Below are 15,420 nucleotides of genomic sequence, written 5' to 3'. Positions count from 1 at the left end.
TCACATACAGTATCTGCAGCCTCCCAGATAACTCTCTTGCAGCCTTATCTGTGAGAGTATTTTAGCTCCTGTCCTGGCATTGTGCTCAAAGCAGCAGGGAAGACATGCAAGGAAAGCACCCGGAGCATTCAGGATGGGATGAAGAGGAGGCAGCTTTCCAGCTGCTCACCTCAGACCTCTGGAGCACCTTTGCTTTTGCAGGAAGAACAACATGCATCACACCAAGAGCCCATCTGCCAGACCCTCACAGCAGACCCAGCTGCACTGACCAGTCAAACCAGTTGCACAGAAGATGGTGTTTGAAGATGGTTCTCCCTTTGATGTCCTGGTGTGAAACCCTTGACACAGGTGCCACTGCTCTGTGCTGGGGGTCCACATCCAGCTGTGCTCCCGGATCTCCCTGGCCACAGCCACTTGCCCTCAGTTGTCCCACTCCCCTGACACAGATGTACAACTGTCAGCCCTCAGCTCTGACCTACTCCACAGCCAAGCCTGCTATTGTCCCAGGAAGGGAAGAGCAGGAGAAGAGACTGAAGTGGGGACACAAACTCAGCAGTGGAGCAGGCAAAAAAGGTCTAGGCAGGAAGAGTTCCTTGCACAAAGCTGGAGCAGTTTCACTGGCTGCAGCACAGCCTCACCAGAAGTAACACATGTGAGCTGCTGGACCCTCCTGGAGCCAGGGGAGCTGGGAGGCTGCCCCAAACGATCCAAGGGGCAGAGTCCCCACCTGAGGGGTCCCCATGTAGCACAGCCAGTTACATTAATGGCCATTCAGGGGTCTGTAGTGCCCATAAAGGCTGCAAGCAGCTCATCTGTGAACTAGGAAGATGTGATTTCTAAATAACTCAGAATTCCCAGGTCTCTTGTAAGCCTGCTTTTATTTTTAACAATACAGAGCTTCCCCCAGACTTTACCAACATAAACGGACACTGAAGGAGACAGATGTGGGCTCTGCCCTGCTAACGAGGAACACCAGAAGCACACGCAGCAGCCAGGGCAGAGGTGAGGACTGACTGCTCCATGAAGAGGAGATAGCAGGGGTGCAAAGGCAAGGCTTTGGCTGCGAGGTTACTCAGAGGTTGCACACAGGCTCTGCTCAGTGCCTCAGCCTCGGCGCGCTCTGCAGCTAATGAATGTTACAGGAGGAGAGGGAGGAGGCAGAGGCTGGAGGGAAATGGAGCAGAAATGCAAGGCTGCCATCTCAGATAGCATCTGCCTCTCCCCAGACAGGCTCACACAGGCACAGCAGCACCCACAGGACCAGGAAATCAGCTGGAGCAGGGGAGAAAGGGAGAATGGACTGGAGTGGGCATCAGCAAGGGATGTGTCCCAGGCTCCAGGCTACACACACTGCCCCTGGCAGAGGGTCACACTGGTAACTGGAACCGTGATGATGATACTGGCTCTGCTGAGCTCTGCCTCTCTGCTTCGTGTTCCTCTGCTCAGGAGGAGGAAATAGCTCTGGCCCTGGCTCAGCCATCAGCTTCCCCTGAACCCTGCCCATGTCACCTCCCTGCTTGGAGCAGCTCCCCATGGTGCTGGGGGTGCTGGTGGGTGCAGCTGAGCCTCTCCCTGCCCTCAGCACTTTACAATATTAGCAACGAATTGCCACTGCTGGGGGGCAGCAGCCAAAGGAGGTAAAACAACAAGCTGAGGATCAGAGGGCAGCTGTAAGCTCAGTCTGCCACAGCAGCTCCAGTGCTCTCCCCAAGCCCCCCTCCTGCTCCTCCTCCCAGGGGCTGGTGCCTCTCCCACAGCCCAGTGCCCACTGCAGGTCTGCGCTGTGGGCACAGCTTCCCGACAAGCAATCACATCTTAGAGGCTCCAGCATTTTCTTAGAACACCTCAAATTGCTTTTTTTACACCTCACTGCTCAGTGCCAACCCCAATTCATGTTATTTGTGCATTTGCTTAGAGGACATTATCTGATCAGTCACCCTGCAAGAGGCTGGGGAAGAGGCTTCAGCTTCTCCCTGTTACCACAGCAGGTCAGGCACGAGGGAATCCGTGCAAGTGTTTTGTACACCAACCTGCTTCCCCGTGTGCATGGGAAGGCCCCTGCTAGTGTCCTGAGCACAGCATGACATGGCCCAGGACAAGGCACAGCTGGTCCAAGGGATAATCTCAGGGTGCTGAGCCCCTGCCCACCCCTCTGCCTGCTCCCCAGCTAGGCAGGATCCTCTTCAGGGAAGCACAGACAAGAGCACTTGGTACATTTATATGTCTATTCCCTCTGCTGGCAGAAGCTGGAAAAGGTACCACCCAAAAACCTCCTGAAGAAGCTAGGACTCATGCGAGATACATTTTCAGATGTATTTCACATGCACAGACAGCAGCACACCCTGCCACGGTGCTGCAGCCCCAGCAGAGCACACAGCTGGGCTCCTGCTCTCCAAGGGACACATCAGAGGCTCCACCACATCACCTTGCAAGCTCCATCCACAAAGAGCAGACAAAACAGCTAGTGTGACAGCATGAGCCTCACCGTGGCCCCCAAGCTCCCTGTCCTTCATGCTGGCCACATCAAACTGCCACCTATTGCAGCAGGAGCCCACAGCCCTTGTTTGAAGAAAGGTTCAAAAAATCGCTACATTAATAATTTTTATATTAGCCCATCCCTCCAAGCTGTTCCTTCCTAACCATCTGCAGGTCCTGAAATGTGAGTTTTTAGTCATAAATGCCAGGCCTCCTTTTGGAAATGTATAAGCTGTTTTGCTTCCATTACCTGAACAGCTTCCAGCTGGTATATCCAGGCATTTTCATTTTCTGAACTCACCACAAAATGGCCCGATAAACTTCACAATACATAACTCTACAGATACTGACTACTTCACAGTTCCAAAAGATTTCCTCCTTCCTCTGACAGAAGCCAGGTACCCAGCAACTCCTGTCCAGGAGCCCATCTGCCAGGGCTCAGAGGGGCACAGGCTCTTGGGCAGCAGCAGCTCCAGAGCTGCGCTCACAGAAGACGACATATTTCAACTCCCATATTGCAGCCACAACCCCTGATGCACTATCAATTAAGAGCAGCAATAATTACAAATGGAAAACTGCAGACCTCAGAGCAGATAATGCGTTTCCATTAGATTAAGTAGTCATAGAAATCAAAAATAAAACCTATACTTCGGCTAATTAAGCCCACTCACCATCTGATTAAGATGTGTTGCGATACCATGGAAAAGCACCAAAGAGCTATTGTAAGTAAACCAACACAACTGGGTATTAATACTATATTCCTTGTCAGGAGGGATAATTGATCTGCCTGGAGGTTAACAGAGATAATTGCTGGGAGTTGACAATCCTGTCAATGCTGAACCTCTTGCTCCAAGCACCATCAGGGGGGAAAGGGAGGCTGAAAACTGCCCCAGACAGTCCTATTGGTACTGCTGAAAGGATCCCCCCTTCACCTGGCTTTAAATAAAGGCACTGGGGGTGGGTTGAGCTTCTTCCCAGTCCCCAAACCTTTCACACAGAATCCTTTAACTCAGTCGTGTTCGAGGAAATCTGATTTGGGGCTCTAACAATAACACTCTGCAATGCTTTACATCTTGGGGGTAGGAGCAGAACTGCCCCTTTTTCATCTGTCTGTGAATCACACCTGCAAGGCCTGGCACTGGGACTAACCTCCTTCACCTGGGGGAGTCTGGGGCCAGAGGTTTACAACAGCATCTGCCAGCACCTTGAAGAGCATTTCAGGTCCAGCTTGGGAATGAAGCTCTAGGTACAAAAGCCCATCATTCAGACTGTTACCAGAGAAGGCATTTATGTCATGGGGTAAACTGCAGTATGTAAGGAGTACTCATCAATGGTCTGCTGTCCAGCCCAAAGGATGTACTTGCCAGGATTGCTACCAGGGTCTGAGGTCTGGCACTACTTCTTTCAATTCATGACCAAAATGATGGGATAAAAAGAATACTGAGATTTGCAGATGACACTGTGCTAGAAGCAGACAAGTTTAGGTTTGATAGCGATCCTGAAACTGGAAATATGATCTAAAAGCCCAGGGAAGGTAAGGAACCTGTAGGGTATTGCTAGAAGAACAAGGGTGCAGAAGGAGCCCAGGGTGTCTGCAGGTCACAGACTGAACAGGAGTTGAGTGTCAGGGTGTAGGATGAAGGCAGCAAGGGGGATACACAGAGGAGCAGCTCTGCTGGGAACACTGCAGCAGTGGAGCTGAAGGATCTGCACAGCTCCTGGGCATCACCCCCAGAGGGGCTCCTCCCTGCTGCCTCTAAAGCCCATGTTCCCATGAGAGCTGGTTACAGAAGATCCACAGAATATGAAGATAAAAGGGGAGTGACAGTGATTTTAAATATTTGAAGATTGGTTTTGGCATTGTTTACTCAGCCAGGACTCCAAGCTCTGGGTTCCAGGTCTGGTTGTTACTGTGGAAACCAGCTCAACGTGGATGTATGAAATGAAAGGGCTCACCAATTAAATGATTTTAAAAGTGAAATGAAACCTCAGGGAACACAACATGACAGGTTGCTCCATATTTAGGATTATTGGTTTCAATGCTTTGCTCCAAGGGGCAGGAGATATCTGAGATGCTCTGCTTGCCTGTGAGCCCATTGCTGAGGCACTGCTGTTCTCCAGGACAACCCAAAGTGCTGAGGAGCAGCAGCTCCTGACCCATGCCCACAGGACAACCCCCAGACAGCACACATCCAAAAACCTGGAGCAGAAACTCCTGGGCAGAGCTCCCAGAAGCAGGGCTGCAGAGCCTGAGCCCTGGAGCTCACATGCTGCACAGACCAGGATTTGCTTCTGCACAGCTTTGGTGTGTCTGTTAATGGGAACACTAATCCTCACTTCCTGCCTGCATTAGTATTTGCAAAGAGCTTGGAAACCTCCCGGTACAAAGAGGTGTAAAATGGTGAAAAGCATCACTCACCCCCCACCCGCTGGAGAGGAGCGAGCTAAGCTGCTGCTCAGAAGAGCCTGTCTGAGGAAATGCAGATGAAACGTGAGGTCAGACCAGGATTTACCCCTCATCAGCAATGCCAGGCTGCCCTGGGGATGAAGGCAAAATAGCCAACAAGAGTCATCAAAAGCTGGGAAACCCCCTTGAAGCTTGTCCCCCTTCCCTACAGAGGGCAGGGACACCATGGCTGCCAGCACAGCCCCTGCACATCTGTCCCTCTCCCAGCAGCTTAGACAAGTGTCACTGCCCCTATTTTTAGAGAGGAGCATGGAGGGGATTAAGAGCCCCACAGCAGGTCACAGGGTGACAGGACAGCTGGGATGACAACACCCATCTCTGCAACAAGAGCACAGGGCCTTATTAGCCACTCAGGGCCCATCTGTCCTGGCCTATTCCCAGTTCCCAATTAGGAATTCTGCAGACCCCATTTGCTTCAGCATCTGCCAGTGCACAGAGAGGGACACAGGATTCTGGGCTTGCAGGGGCCACAGAGGTTGTTTGTCTCACCTCACAGGGGAAAGTAGATCAACGAGGTGCTTGGAGGAGCTGAGGGCACATTTGACAGCATCTATAAGGTTTTCTGTCACGCTATCCAAAGGATATTTCTTTGCTGTCCAAGCACCACCACCATTGTTTACATAGGGCCAGAAGATGGATTTGTGGTTTGTTCCCTCCTGTTACACTCCCTGTCCTCACTCATCACACACCCGTCAGCCCCTCGCGGCGCCCGCGAGTCCCAGGCTCCTGGAGTGAGTTTCCCCTCCCTCAGAGCAGGGTTGGGGAAGATCTGTGTGTCCCCTGTCACCAGCTGTTAAACTGAACTCCAATCAACAGCAGTGAGGACGCAGCTGGTGGGTGGCAGCACCAGCAGTGGGTGGGGACCCCATAGCCCATCTCCGCACTCAGTTTCCAGCCTCATTAGAAGCTCAGCTCAAACTCAGAACCCCCCCAAACCTCTTCAGCAGAGGAAGAGGAGGCAGGACTGAAGCAGCATCCTTGCACACATGCACCTTTCCCCACCCATCCCCTCATGGGAAGGGGGATGGGTCCCCAGGTTCCCCCGGTAGCCCCCAGGGACACACACACAGAGCAGACCTTCCCTCCAGCTGGAGCCAGCTGCTTCAGGGGAAGAGGAACTGGCAGCCAGTGCTTTTAATTGAGTAATTTAAACATTATTGATTTTTCCTACTAGCTGGCAACAAGGCCCAAACCCCAGGCAGACCAGAAATGATTAAAAAGTAGTCTATCCTCAGACAACTGAGATACCATTCTCCTCCCACATGGAAGGAGCAGATGGAAACCCAAACGAGCTGCTGGGTCAGCTTTGTTCCCAGCAAGAGGAGACAAGGGGAGTGCAGGACTAAAGCTTCTTCACCTGCCTGCTCCATACAGCCAGTTAAAGGAAGATGAAGAAGGCTGACAGACAGAGGTGAAAAATGTCCCAGAACTGCAGCACTAAAGCCAGTAACACCCTGAGCATCTCCTAACACTCCAGCTTCTGTCCAGACACCGAACACGCGCTGCGCATCAGCAAGTTGCAAATCCGGTGTCGGGAAGGGCAGCAAAGCGGCACTAAAGGCTCCACAGGCTGCAGAGCCAGGACCTGCCAATCCTGCTTGCTCCCTGTAAGCATGACAGGCTCTGCAGGTCTCAAAGAGGAACGTGAAAGAGGGCAGCCAAGAGCTTTTCATGCCCCCGTGTAGGAGAGTCGTGCCTTAAAATATGCTTGCAAATGTGTTAAGTCCACTTGAGCAGAGGCAGTATAAGCAGGTTATGCGTGCTGTGGCACCACTCACATCCCAGGCTCAGCTGTGTTCTGACATGTGAGCAAGCCATAGGCTGGCAGCTCCTCCTTCATGTTGGAAATCTGCAGCCACATAGCCATGCTGCTCCAAAAATCTCTCTAACCTCTTTCTCCCTGCTAAGGGAGCAACCAGCTCATGGGCAGCCTCCAAGAGAAGGGACAGTGAAGTATTTCTCTCTGCTAGAAGAGATGAACTTGTTATAAAACAGTTGCCAATGCAGTGATGAACACAGCAGCATCACACACAGAAATTGAAGATGCACTTTAATGGCTTTGCTATTGATCTGAAGATGGTGATTTTGCTTTTGACATTGGAGCATGCAATGGGCAAGGGAAAAAGGCAGCTTGCAGGCTGCTGAGGACATCTCTCTGCACCTGCTCGTGGGTTCATCGGCACCACTGCATCAGAGCTGGGCCCTGCCAGGTACCCCATAGAACTGAAACAACCCCTGCCAGAACTGTCAGACCACTTGAGGGGCTACGTCCCTGAAACTGTCTCCTGAGTGCAGACCCACAGCTGTGGCACACAGACCCCTCAGGAAGCACACCAGAACTACCCCAGGAGCAATAGCAACTGAACAGCTTGAATCACTCCAAGAGCTGAGGCCTCTTTGTCCAAGGAGAGAAGCAAACAGAAACTCACAAAGCTGAAACCCAGTGGAAAGGATTTGACAGTCCCTTATTTCAGCCCAGTAACCCAGAGTTTCAAGGTAATGTTCTCTTTTCAATTCCTCCAGCTCCCCCGAAGGGAACAGGCATGCCAAGTGGCCTAATGTATCAGGAAATCCTGACACATTTAAATAAGAAAGCAATCAAACACTTTAATGGGGGGCCAGGAAGGAAACTATTAAAGCAATTTCAGCATGACCTTAACACCTTCCACTATTGTAGCCAAGAACATGAACACTTAGCAAGTCTGGGCAAGGGGATCAGGACACCAGCCTCCATCCCTGTCTCATGCCCTTGCACCCTCACACAGCCTTGCTGTGCTCCCTGCGAGAATGTTGGACACATCATGGCCTCAAACCAGCTCAACCTCTCTTTTCCTCCTGGCTACTTCTAAAGACTAGTTAGCCACCATTTGGCAACAGGAGAACATAAGCTTGTGCCCAAACAATGCCCACCTGGGCAGCATTATGTACACAAGCCCCAAGTGTCCCCCAGAGGGTCCCAAGCCCATAGCAGAGCTCAGCAGGAGCCTCCCTGCTGCCTGATACCCACCCATCTCACGTAGCCATCACAATAAATGACTTGCACTTCCACGGTACTTTTAACAGGAGGACTTCAAAGCCCTTGTAGATGCAGAGGGCCCTGTGACACCCTTAACAAGTACATTTTTAGTCTCAGTTTTATGGATGAGGAAATTGAGACTAGTGAGGTAGAATAATTTTCCCACATGACAGAGGAAAGGACAAGCAGCCACAACGAAGGAAGAACCCGAGAGCTGTCTCTCAACTCCCTGCCCAGACAGGCCTCAGGGGAGCAGCATCCCTCCCAGGGCCAAGCACAACCTGCAGAGCAGCTGGTCCCTGCCTGGGCTCCAAACCACAGCCCGGAGCCCTGACCCACCCAAACACCCACCAGAGCCCTGAGGCACCAAGGGCTTCAAGCGAAGTGAACCAGAGGGCACTTGGCAGCAATTTCACAGGAAAAGGGCTTTAATGAACAAGTTCTGCACAAGGGTTTTTTTCCTGCAGCAGCAGAGCAGGGACGCAGAGGCAACTCCTGCTTGTAGCTTAAATGAGTGGGTTTCCAAAGGGCAGGAACTGGACAAGGGCCACTCACACACACCACCCCCCAGCACCTCCTGGGTGCAGAGAGCAGCACAGGGGACACAAGATTTTCAGAGAAAGGCTGGGGAAGAGGAGGGGAGGGCAGGGGGTCCCTGGCACAGGATGCCTGCCAGCATCTCCACCTGTCCAGCTGAGGGAGGGTGTGCAGGGCTGGGCACCCCCAGCCCCCCTTTGAACAGTCTCATTGACGAGCCTTGTCATCGTTCCTCAAGACTAATTTTTTTAAATTGCAAAATCTTACAGAGCTATTAACCTCAAAAGAGTTTAACATATGGCAGCACAAGTCTCCCTCTTACCCTAATTATAAGACTTGCAGTAATGGGGCTGTCTTTTAAGTTACAGCTGCTATGCTTTTGGCTTTTCACTAACATTACATCCTATTAAGGAGCTACATTTAATGCATGCAAATTGCCAGAACACAGAGTGCTTCGGACCAGCGCGGGGCTGCATTTGAGCAACAGCAGCAATATCCCAGGGTCAGGCTCACCCTGCTGAGCACTCCCTATGATCCATCAATCACGCTCCACTCATTAATTAACTAATTCATTAAATATCTTTATAGATGAAGGCTCATCAAGGCGGAACACTGTGTTGACAGCGACGTCCTGTCAGCACTTAGCAGTACAAGCTTCCCCCCAAGCCCAGCCATCCCCCCCACCCCAGCCTCCCCACACTCACTGCAGCTCCTGCAGTCTTCCCTCCTCCTCAGCTCCTGGGGAAAGAACTTTGCCTTCCTGCCCACTGCCTTCTATACCCTCTTGGGCTGCCCCACAGCTGCACCCACTAGAGCCCTGAGGCACCAAGGGCTTCAAGCGAAGTGAACCAGAGGGCACTTGGCAGCAATTTCACAGGAAAAGGGCTTTAATGAACAAGTTCTGCACAAGGGTTTTTTTCCTGCAGCAGCAGAGCAGGGACGCAGAGGCAACTCCTGCTTGTAGCTTAAATGAGTGGGTTTCCAAAGGGCAGGAACTGGACAAGGGCCACTCACACACACCACCCCCCAGCACCTCCTGGGTGCAGAGAGCAGCACAGGGGACACAAGATTTTCAGAGAAAGGCTGGGGAAGAGGAGGGGAGGGCAGGGGGTCCCTGGCACAGGATGCCTGCCAGCATCTCCACCTGTCCAGCTGAGGGAGGGTGTGCAGGGCTGGGCACCCCCAGCCCCCCTTTGAACAGTCTCATTGACGAGCCTTGTCATCGTTCCTCAAGACTAATTTTTTTAAATTGCAAAATCTTACAGAGCTATTAACCTCAAAAGAGTTTAACATATGGCAGCACAAGTCTCCCTCTTACCCTAATTATAAGACTTGCAGTAATGGGGCTGTCTTTTAAGTTACAGCTGCTATGCTTTTGGCTTTTCACTAACATTACATCCTATTAAGGAGCTACATTTAATGCATGCAAATTGCCAGAACACAGAGTGCTTCGGACCAGCGCGGGGCTGCATTTGAGCAACAGCAGCAATATCCCAGGGTCAGGCTCACCCTGCTGAGCACTCCCTATGATCCATCAATCACGCTCCACTCATTAATTAACTAATTCATTAAATATCTTTATAGATGAAGGCTCATCAAGGCGGAACACTGTGTTGACAGCGACGTCCTGTCAGCACTTAGCAGTACAAGCTTCCCCCCAAGCCCAGCCATCCCCCCCACCCCAGCCTCCCCACACTCACTGCAGCTCCTGCAGTCTTCCCTCCTCCTCAGCTCCTGGGGAAAGAACTTTGCCTTCCTGCCCACTGCCTTCTATACCCTCTTGGGCTGCCCCACAGCTGCACCCCATTGCCACCAGCCTGCCCTGCCCACCCAATCTATCCCACCTGCTCCCAGCCCAATCTGCCCCACCTGTGCCCAGCACTATCCCTGTCAACCTGCCCAACCCTGGAAGAAAGGAAAACTGCTGCACAGCAACAGCAGAATTCATTTGTTTTTGAGGAATAGTAATAAAAAATTTTGCAAAAAAACCCCAACCTCAAAACACATTCTTAAATAATAAAGGCAAGGCGAGGCTGGGGGGCAGTTGGGGCTGGGGGAGCAGGGGGACAGGGCTGGCTGGGGAGGGGAACGGAAAAGCCTCAGCATAGCAGCAGGTTTCCCAGCCCAACAGTGAGAGGCACAGCCCTGGTGGTTTTTTTGTGCCAGACACAGCTATTAGCTGTGGGGGGTGTTGCTGTAAGGACAGCAGCTCTGAGCTGGGCCAGGTTCTGCCAGGAAAGGCTTTCTCTGGGGATTTTTGGGAAAGCCTGCGTGAGCCTGGAATGGCATTTTCCTGCTGTACAAATGAAGCTGCACCAGAGAGACACAAGGAGCTGCTGCGAGCAGAGCTGTGCCCACACCACCCCAGCCAAACCCACCCGCAGCGCCGAGGCCACGGTGCTGCACATGTCCCATGGGACCCCACCTCCCTGTCAGCCCCCTGCCCTGTACCCTGCAGCATCACTGCAATCAGCCCCTCAATGACCAGCGTGGCCGTGAGCTGCAAGCAGAGCCAGCGGGTGCCACAGCCCTGGCTCCAGCCCAAGGACTAATGCACTTTTGCAAGCCTGGAGTCCAAGCAGACACCTGGAGCCAGAGAAGGAGCCCCTGCCAGCCCACCCTGCCCTAGCTGGTTGTCACCCCATTGCTCCCAGGGCTGATGAGTTCTGGTGACCAAGGCCTCCCCCTCCCCTTTCTCCTGGCCCCCCACCCTGGAGGAGGTGCCGTGCTGCGCAGCCTGCGGTAATGGTCACCTCTGCAGCAATTCCTGCTCCCTGAAGAAAAGCCTCCTGGCCTCGGTGCCACAAGCTGTAATACTGAAAATGGCTGTAAATTGGAGAAATTGGCACATTGCAGTCCAGCAGGACAGTTTTTGAATTGCTCCATGCAGCTGTGCAGTTCTGGGTGCTATGCTGCCTGCATCCTAAACCAGGAGGTAGAGCATCTTGGCAGCTGAAAAGGACAGTCTTGTTTTGGCTTTTCCTCCTTGTCTGTCCAGAACCTTCAGGCTGCTTCCTGGTGACCTGTGGTGGGAGGAGGCTGGGCCAGCTGTCTGCTTGTGGGAACCCCATCCCACTTCCAGGGAGAACAGAGGGGTAGGGAGAATGAGACACCTGGGTGGAAGAACACCTGACTCCATAGTCTCCAGGCGTAAAAGGGTCTGCATTTACACTTGGCCACAAGGCCATTCTGCTCTTGTGCCCCAAAGAGACAAAATTCTGGAGTAAGAAAAATTGTGGCAAGATGAGAAAGTGAAAAAAAACCCAACAAACCCAAATAGTGTCTTGTCTGCAGGAGGAGGGGGACAAAAACCAAACCCTCATTTAACAAGCCATAATGAACTACTTCATTCATCATTTCTTCTGGTGAACAAAGAGTGAGGAGGGTTTGTGGATGGTGTCTGGAAGTCAGGCACCACTCAGGAGCCAGCTTTTACTGTTGTGTGGTTCTTCTGGGAAGCCAACAAGACTGGCTCATTAAATTTGAGTATTATCTCTGTAGCTTTCTGCATTGGTTGATTAAAGTTTAATTGCTTGTTTTGTGGCTTTTCCAGCCCGTTGCAGAGCCTTGTCCCTCCCACCAGCAGCCCAGCGACCACAGGGGGCAGGTGGCCTTGGGGCTTTGGGTGGTGAGGTGGCTGGGCTTGCACAGGTCTTGGGGAGCTCCCGGGGGTTGCTGTCTTTCTCCGGGATGCTCTTCTACCTGCTCTGCCAAGTCCAGCTCCATATGGCTCCCTTGGGAAGCCTCCTGCTCCTTGTCTTGCCCACCCACCTGGCTCCATGGAGAACCCTCGGCATGGACCAAGCCATGGTGCTGGAAGTGCAAGCTGCCTGAGCCCTGCCTGCAGAGCCCCTTCTGTTCTTGGTGGCCATGGTAAAGCTCCCCAGTTCTGCCTGCAGATCAGGCAGGCCAGAGCACCTCCTTCCCAGTGTCCATGGAGCCTTCCCACTTCCCCAGGGAACACCTGCAGGAGCCAAACTGTGGTGCCCGACACGGTGCCTGGTGGGACGAAAATGCTCTTGGTGGAATTAAATGTTAAGTCTGAGGGAGCAGAATTGTACCGAGGTGTTTGCGTGTGCGTTGAAGTGCAGAATGGCCTGAAGCTGTTTGTCTTCAGAATTTAATGAAATGCTTTGTTTACAGCAGTGGGCTGGATGTGTGAGCTGCAGGTGCACACGGTGCCTCACGAACAGAGCGAGCACCGGCACCCGCTGCCTGGGGAGCCCGCGCACCAGGATGAGCCCTGGCAGGAGCCAGGAAAAATACAGCCCTGGCTCCTCAGTGAGAAAATTTGGTCACCGGAGGTGATCCTCAGGATTGCCAGACTTCCTTCCAGCTGCTCCCATGGGATCAGTGCACCTTGGTGTGTCCCCTGAGATAAGGAGGGGCACTCACCCACCCCTGCCTCTGCCTCGCCACCCGGCTTGCCGGGGCACGAGGCAGCTCCCTGCGGTTTGGGGGCTCAGACAGATGGGGATTTGGAACTGGGAGGGTGAGTGCTACCACAGAGCTCCCCGTCCTGCTGCCAGGGGGACATGCCACATCCCTGCCAAGCGCAGGGGACAGGAGCACAGCACAGCCCCACACTGCCGTGAGGGCAACGCGTACGCAGCGTCACTTACCTGGCAAAGTTTCACTTGACCTCCTTTCTGTGGAACTACAATGCACCTTTCTTCTCTTTCTCCCTTTTTTTTTTTTTTTTTTCTTTTCCCATAAAAATCTGAAGCCATTTGCAGTATTACAGCTTTTGCTGCATAAACCTGGGGGATTTTCTTCAGGGAGCGAAAAATTGATTCCGAGGTTTCCATTAAGTCACATTAGCACAGCATGGCCACTTGGAAGGGCTGAGCTTGGCAGTGAGCACATTGTAAAAGAAATGGGGCGTTTTCAATGCCCAACTTTGGCAGAGTTAAGCTGGAACAGCCCCATTAAGCTGCTTTTACTGTGGGGCGTGGGAGCTGGCCTCTGCAGAGCCTGGGGATCAGCCAGGCACTGGGACACTGCTTGACTAATGTTACGGCAGGTTTTTTCTTCTGGGTCTCCATGGCAGAGGGAAGGAAGGCACGGGGAGAAGGGGGGCTGGCCAGAGGGTGTCCTGCAAATAGAAGTCAGCTCCTTGTGCTGGAAAGCAGCCACCTAGCCCCTCCCTGGAGCATCCCTGTCACTCCCTCCATCCACAGCGCTGCCCTGTAATTTCTCCTGGCTGTTCCAGCCGTGACCTGCCAGCTCACTCATGTTTTGGCTGCGCTCTGGGGAGCAGAGGTTGAGGATCACACTTACTGATGCACTGAGACAGTGATCCCCTCGCTCCGGGCTGTGCTCACCGACTGTGGCACTCTCAGAGTTTCTCCAGCCTCTTCAGTGTGAGCAACTGCAAATAGAAGTCAGCTCCTTGAGCAGGAAAGCAGCCACCTAGCCCCTCCCTGGAGCATCCCTGTCACTCCCTCCATCCACAGCGCTGCCCTGTAATTTCTCCTGGCTGTTCCAGCCGTGACCTGCCAGCTCACTCATGTTTTGGCTGCGCTCTGGGGAGCAGAGGTTGAGGATCACACTTACTGATGCACTGAGACAGTGATCCCCTCGCTCCGGGCTGTGCTCACCGACTGTGGCACTCTCAGAGTTTCTCCAGCCTCTTCAGTGCCAGCAACCAGCTCCTGCAGCCCACATCCCTGCCAGCTGCTTTGCAGGTGATGGGAACCCCCAAAGTGGCAGGTCCCTTGGCAGGGGGCAGGCCCTGGCACGGAGCTGCCTGATTGATGCTGCGATTATGTGCTTGCACCTTGGCACTGCAGTAATTGTGCTAGACAGAGCTGCTGAAATACCACCAGACACAGTATTACTCACATGAAAATGAGGCCTTAAATGTCATTATTTGTGTCATTATTAATAGCCCCTAATTGTGTTCTCTAATCATCATGAAATTATGTTAATATTAATACTCACATCAAAACTGCCTAGGGAATGAGGAGAAAGACTTTTTAAAAAACCAGCCTGCCATACGTCAGGCCCCATTAATGCAAAATGTTTGCCTGGTGCAGCTACAGGTTGGGCTGCCAGGAGGGGAGGTAGGGATTCGGGGGGGAGAGGGGGGGCTTTTTCTGCACCTCCAAGCCCTGCACCACGACGTCCCAGGGACCCCTCAGCACATCCCGAAGAACTCACACCTGGAGATCACATCGCAGCTTCCAAGGAGCTTTATTTCTTTTGGGAGGGTTTCCAGTGGTCCATCAGAGGGAACAAAGCTGGATTCTTTATTTACACCCGGACATCTCAGGCAATGCAGGAACATCACAACGTTTTGTAGCGTTACTGACCTTCTGTATGTGTTTTTCCTCTGTCAAATTCAGATTTTCATTGTTTTTTTACCAGCATAAAAATCCACCCGAAAGGATGACACCAGCATGAGCTCACCGAAGAAATGTTTGGAAGAAAGACTCCCACAAGCACTCGTTGTAATGGCTGTTGCTGAAGCGCTGAACTCTGTGGATGTTCAGAACACTTGGTATCCTGTACAATCATTATAATTACTGTAACAGGTCCAGCTTGACCACAGAGCCCTTTGCCACAGCAGTCTTACAGCAGTGGGATGCTCACATGCAATGGGCAGCAGACTCGGCCTCCACCAGCTTCCAGTCCAGTCCAGTCCAGTCCAGTGCAGTCCCCGGGTGCAGGGCCACAGCCACGAGCAGGCAGGAAAAAGAGATTTCTGGGAAAAAAATAAAACAATGAAAATAAATCCCTTTCTCTGCAGTTTCACTTTCCACCCAGCCCTCCTTGCAAGTATCCAAACGCCTTCCTTAATAAACCAGAGAGGTTTCTAAGTGCCCGCACTATTGTGCCTCGAGTTCAATGTAACTCCCCGCATGAAAATGACTGTGGGGCAGCTGTGCGGGGCGGCGGTGCGGGGGGGCTGTGCGGGGCAACT

This window comes from Chaetura pelagica, unplaced genomic scaffold (genome assembly GCF_000747805.2).
Source record: "Chaetura pelagica isolate M959 unplaced genomic scaffold, ChaPel_1.0 scaffold650, whole genome shotgun sequence".
In the NCBI taxonomy this organism is placed as follows: Eukaryota; Metazoa; Chordata; class Aves; order Apodiformes; family Apodidae; genus Chaetura; species Chaetura pelagica.
This window is presented reverse-complemented; position numbering follows the sequence as displayed.